Genomic DNA, 6,641 nt, shown 5'->3' with positions numbered 1-6,641 from the left:
TGTCTCTATATGGCAAACAGTTTCCTTGTCATTTACAACGATCTAAAAATACACATATCTCCTAAGCCATAAATTTTATCGAGTTGAACAAAGTGTACTTTTTTGTAAGAAAATCGATTGAAAAATTCATTTTCGCTATCTTAAGATTTTACATGTTGACTTTGTAAAAGTTTCAGATTGTTAACCATTAAAGATAGTAGAGTAGGATTATTTATTCCGTAAAAGACACTAAATGAACGTCAATAATCATCTATTAAAAATGCATAATGTTCCGAATTTTTTACATCAGGTCCCGGAACATATATTAAACAATTTTGACATTATGAAAAAGTTCATAAATAACAGAACAATTGACTATATGAATAAGAATATATCTGAAACTACAATAAATGAGGCCCCGTGATTGTTTGGGTTAAAATGTAAAAATTTTATTATTGTAACTGTGCCCAAATCTCAACTTATTATTATTATTATTATTATTATTATTATTATTATGTGTTTGGAACATTTTACGAAGGTCTTCTAACCAATTTATGAAAGATATTTTCGCATTTTTAGTGCTAACATTTGAAACCTATCAGAGCTATTATAGTACATTGTACTTAAAGGTTGATGTTACTGGCTCAGTTTATATATCCATAATTAAGAAAAACATGTATAATAACTTTTGGCAAATCGTGAATACTGTTTTAGTTCATGAGAAATATAATTGCCCATTTAATCTTCCAAATGACAATGAATATTAGTTTGAAATCACTACTACTGACTATAACGAAGCTCTTTATAAACTTCTTATCCCCATTTTACTCTCAAGGGTTCATATTCTCAAAATAAATTCAGAGTTCACTTTGTGCTTTGGACGTGTCCGGCAGCGTTTCTGCTGTGTATGTCATTATTGGTCTTATAACAACTTTGTAAATTCTAGTCTTAGTTTCCGTTCTTATCTGTTTGTTTCTCCATATTGTATTATTGAGGCATCCTGCCTTCTCCCTTCTGTATTTGTTTTTTTACTTCTGATTCTGCATCTCCATACCTTGATAGTGTGATGCCTAAGTAGTTAGTTTCCATAATCTGTTCAACTCTGGTTCCGTCTATTTCTATCTTACATCTAATCGGTTCTTTGCTAATGACCAGTGTTTTGGGTTTTTTGGGATGAAATTACCATGTTCAGCTTCTTTGCTATTATGTTAAACTTGTGGACTAATCTTTGAAGGTCGTCTTCACGTTCTGCTATGAGGATAACATCATCTGCATAGCAGAGAATTTTTATTTCTCTATTTCCCATCTTATAACCTTTCCTCCCTGTGTTATACCCGTGCATATGTTTATTTCCTCTGTAAGTTGTCCGTCTATTCCGGCCTGTATTTTGTTGTCCTTGTCTTCGATTATTTTGATGATGTCTAACGGTATTTGTCTATTGTATAAAAAGTGAACATTTGCCCAAATATCGTAATCCTTATGCAGATATGTTACCTGTTATCCAAGTTCGTTATTTTTCAATTTATAGTCTTCAAAATTGACAGACTTGAGTTTTTTCAATCTTTAGTATAAACATATAAAGAAGATAAGAGATCCTAACTACAAAATATTGACGAGCTTCCATACATTTTCATTGCTTTGTTTTACTCTTCACATAAATGAATAAGACAAAATAATATATACCTAAAAACAGGTTTCACTAAAAAACTAGCCTTCGAACATTCGTTTACTTATGCTAATTATCCTATTTTGTAAAAAAGTTCTCTAAATTTAAAAGACTCACTAAGAGAGACACTGATATTCAAAAAACGGAATACTTCAAATATATAATCATATAACACTTCATTACTTAATGTACACTTTGAGTTATTTCTGAATTTTTTCAGAATATTTTATCCTATATGAAGCTGTAGAATGATTAATATCTATATTTGGTATGTAATTGGATTTATGAAATTTATTATTTATTATCATTTTCATATTTTTCAACAATAATTTTTTCTCCTCAATTTCCAGATATTCGGTTTGATCGACTTTCTTTTAGAATACTCAACAAGAATAACCGATCCAGATGAACATCAACAAGTCAGATTTTTTATAGAAAAAATAAAGAATCATCGTCCCTTCACAGCCAACGGGATATTCACAATTGATCTTGGAGTTGCAGGACCGGTTTGTACATGTATAAATGATAAATCCATAATTGAAAGCAGACATGAATTTACCAGCATTATCTGATATTATTAATTTTACGTATAAAGTATAAATATAATATGCAATTAGTAAGGACAAATGTATATTAAATAATCGGAAGACAACGTTATGCAAAATGATATCAAGTGCTATTTTTACCAAAATGAGATACTTTTTTACTAAGTATCTGATAGAATTTTCAATCTCTATTTTCTAATTTTTTTATTTCATTATATGTACGTTTTCTGTATTGTCCGTATAAAGACTACTATTTCTTTCAATTTTCGATTCGGCAATGTAAAGGTAAAGGTAAAAATTCCTGGTTTTCTACTTTTTGGTATTCCTTCTTCATATATGGCTGTTGTAAGGTAAATGCTTCTGCGTTAGATATTTTGGTTATGAACAATGCGAACTATGTCAGACTTAAGGATTTTCTCTACCAAATTGTAGAGGCTTCTTCTTATTTCCAAGTTATAAGACATTTTAATGCAACTGACTTATGAAAGTTATGTCAAGATAATAAAAAATTTATTATATAATATTATATTATTACAAGAAATTTTCGAAGATTTGCTTAAAATATCAGACACTGCAAAAGATGCAACAGTAAGAACCAAACTTAGTAAGGAAATAGAAGATAAGCCAGAAGGTAGAAATATAGAATTATTAAAATCACAAAAATGTATATAGAGAAAACATGAAATGAAGTAAAAACAATCTAAATGATAAGTAACAATATAGAGTGGTTGAAAATGCGATGCACAAAGTGAAAGAAAAAGTTATAAATGAAGAAACAAGAGACAATAAATGGCACGAGTACGATTTCCGTTGCACCGCGATTAAACAGCGGATTTGGCTTAATTGGGTCAAAATAAATCAAAAATTAGGAATAAATGGATATAAAAACCATATAGGGAGAACAGTTGAAGTAAAAGTGAAAGATAACATAGAAAGAATTATCCCATGAAATGAGTGGAATTTCAATGCATTTGCATTAGTTACAATCCACGAGATTAAACTGCTTAATAATGATAATGACGTACTTTATTATGAATTTCAGATATCGGCTAACCTGCTCACATACGTATTGGTGGCACTACAATTTGAAATACCCAAGGAATAACATTATGGTCACATTAAAACTAGCACTTTATATTCCACTACTATATTCACAAAGGTAAGTTGAAATTCAAATAATTTATTATGTTTTGTTAGATCATAATAATTATTCAATCTTCTTAAACGTCTTTTATTCTTTTCAAACTCAATTGAAGTGGAACGCTTCTTCATTGTATTACGTCTCAATTCAGCCCTTCCTTCCTTTCCTAGATGCTTCTCGTTTCCCCTTTTCCGTTACCTTTTTCTGGTTGGGAGGCAAATGTGGTCAATCTATTAGAATTTTAGCGGTGACGATCACCAAACTGTGTGAAAAGGTGCGTTGTCCTGATGGAAAAGCACTTTCTTTTCCTTCAAACGCGGTCGCTTTTCTGCAGTTTCTCCCTAGACCTTTTCAAGAAATATAGAAAGTAGTCGATGAAATCGTCTTTGTCTTTATCTTCTGCAGTCTTGACTGTTTTTTCGTTTCAATACTATAGCGATAGATCCATATTTCATATAGAGTTATTAATTGTCGCATAACATCATATTGCTTAAACCGCGTTAATAATGCCTGAAAATTGTTTATTCCAGCGCTTCTGATCCAAAGGGAGAATCGCGACAATTTTTCGACGATATCCCTGATTATCGCAACTTTTGGTCATCCCGAATGCTTTTCGTCAATCAACTGCCACTTTTGACTTTAGTTGCTAAACTTATACAATCGTAAATGATGGTTCAAAGTATCGGTATGCAGTGTCTAGCTTCCTGTTTTTCAAAAACAAGAATTTAATGAGAGCTCGACACTTTTTTCCGCTGTCAGAAAATTTTCTATTTGGCGCAACTTTTCGCTGAACCCTCATCATTCTGATGTGTCTCGCCGATCCAAAAACTAGAATCATGCATAAATATCACAGTATCATTGTAATTATAAAACAACATCTGGATCGATAATAGAGCTTCTCTAATCTGTACAAACCCCCAAACAATCGAACTGGGACGGGGATATCAGTTCTTCAAACATTTTGAATAATTGATTACTTTTATAAAAGCTTAACAATAACATTGTCAGTCTTTTGTGATATCACTTCTTTAGGCTGTTTTTTTTATTCCGGTGCTATACTCTATTGTGCCCTTCGATATCTAGTAATTATTATACATGTCTATACATGACGATTTCTTGTGTTATTGCCTGAGTTCCTTTGAGGTTTTTGTGCAGTATATTAGTTTATGTTTTTTTCGTAAATTAATTGTATATTTTGTATTTTCCTCAAATACCAGTGTTGGAATTGTCAACTTGCTCAAATTATTCTGTTCCAGCAGTATGCCCTAATCATTTTTCAAACTATGGTGCACCACGAATGTCTATAATCTATTATGAACCTGGACCCATTAATTGCTCCTGGAACACCATCTTTAACACAGGTAGGAAAAAGAAGAAAATCATCATTTTTATTTTTATACCGTTTCGTAATCTGTTGAATTTATGTTAAACGATAATGCGGGCGCGAGCGTAAAATTGATCTTAATACTGAATAAAATCAGTTGTTTGCTGGAACTTTTTAACCTAGCTTGAACTTGATACTGAACATAATATTCATATCGCCCATGAAATAGTTACAGAGTTTTAGTTCTTCCAATATCAATTGCAGAAAACAGTAATGCGACGAACAATCAACATTTCATAAATACTCAAGGCATTCATACCAAATTAAGAAATGAAAAAAGATATTTACACCCCTTATAAAATTCGGCAAACATCTAACAAACAGTCAGTTCGCGTGGAATCATAAACTCCACTGTTTACCAATGAAAACATCGAATCGTGAACATAAATGCATTTCTATTGTCCGAAACTATCTGAAAGCGTATGTACACAATTTCTTTGAAATATTCCTGTTAGACAGTCCTCGATAAGCAGTTGCGTGCCTTGGTGAAATTTATTCATAGTTCTCTTTAAATAAATAAAAATATGACGATCTTTAGACCATGGGCGAATGAAGATAATGAAATTGCACATTGTAGTGAGAACACAGCAAGTTATTTTAAATATATTCGAATGTTTAAAAAAGGGAAATATTCAGTAATCTGATAATGCAATAATAATAAGAATTGCTGAATTAACTAGAGTAAAAAATAACCGAAAAACATGTAAAGAAAAACTGAAATCAGTTGACAAAGCTACTCAAGATTCTATACCTAGGACAATTTTAATTTATATAAGGAGAACAGGTTGACCACACTAGAAGTTATACAGGAAAAGGCAGCGAATTATCTAGAAAACAATTATACCAGTTTAGAAACATTGAGTCAAGTTTTGTCTTAATGTGATTTTAAACAATAAAACTGAATAAACGAATCGTCAAGGATAGTTTGATGGCAACAAGATTATTTGCGTCAGATAAAAGTCTACCGAAGTTCTAATAGACGAATGGGGTACAAAAAGGGCTCAGTTCACGTCTGGTATCCTGTTTCAACCAAACTCCCTTACAAGCAGGTACATTTTACTCGTCTACTCCCATTTTAAAATTTAATATTCAGTTGTAACATGTTAACGAGATTCAAGTAGGACTACAATTACGTGCATCTGCCTAAATAACGGCGTATAATGCCGTCCCATTTATAATGATTGCTTTTTAGAGAATACTTTTTCCCATGAGATATACATATTATATACATATGGTAGATCAAACAACCACAAAATTGTCGGCAAGGGTTTTCATATAAGTTTTTATAATCTGCAATTGATATTGGAAGAACTATACAGAGAATTTGCTGGAACAAACCTTATATTTCAGTTTTGGTAACTTCGGTGGAGGTATGGGGCTCATACCTATATATAGTGTTAGAGCAGTTTGAAGTTTATCCCTTATCTTTTTTTATGTATTTGTCATTATCTCTAGTAATAACTAACCATTATATTGTCTATTTCACTTTCTAGTTATTAATTATTCTGTTCACTTTCATGTGTGTGAATATAATGTATGCGTATTATTATAATACCATTTTTTCGAATAGCCCCGTGTGATTAAAAAATATGAATTTAAGCTGTCGTTTTATTACCTTTCACGTTACTGGAACATCTAATCAAGAGTTAATGGAGATTAAATTGTCTACTGCTCTGTTCATCTTCTATTTAAAAGTAGAATTGAGGCGTGGTTTTCCAAGGTATTTTGTAAATAAGTGTCCGGTTACTGTTTCTTTCATAATTAATAGTTCGAGAGCTAACCACCATATATTTGCTTCAACAATACAAAACAATATGGCTAATGAGATATGACAGTAATACTAAAATACGCTTTCATATAGGTATAGTAACACTAAAATTAAAAAAAAAACTTGTTTAATTATATAGTAACTATATATTTTTATTT

The 6,641-nt window shown here is 31.1% G+C and overlaps 1 long non-coding RNA gene across 1 annotated transcript; it reads left to right on the top strand.

Annotated features, from left to right (window-relative positions):
* The first annotated feature begins 2,150 nt into the window (after window positions 1–2,150).
* On the top strand, window positions 2,151–6,124 carry LOC130441805 (uncharacterized). Its single transcript, XR_008909636.1, has 4 exons — window positions 2,151–2,161; window positions 3,233–3,349; window positions 4,591–4,692; window positions 6,066–6,124. It is a non-coding gene; the product is annotated as an uncharacterized LOC130441805 (long non-coding RNA).
* The last annotated feature ends 517 nt before the right edge of the window (window positions 6,125–6,641 follow it).

The sequence above is a fragment of the Diorhabda sublineata genome, chromosome 3, assembly GCF_026230105.1.
Source record: "Diorhabda sublineata isolate icDioSubl1.1 chromosome 3, icDioSubl1.1, whole genome shotgun sequence".
Lineage (NCBI taxonomy): Eukaryota > Metazoa > Arthropoda > Insecta > Coleoptera > Chrysomelidae > Diorhabda > Diorhabda sublineata.
The sequence above is the reverse complement of the archived record's forward strand: the minus strand, read 5'-3'. Positions and strand labels throughout refer to the sequence as shown.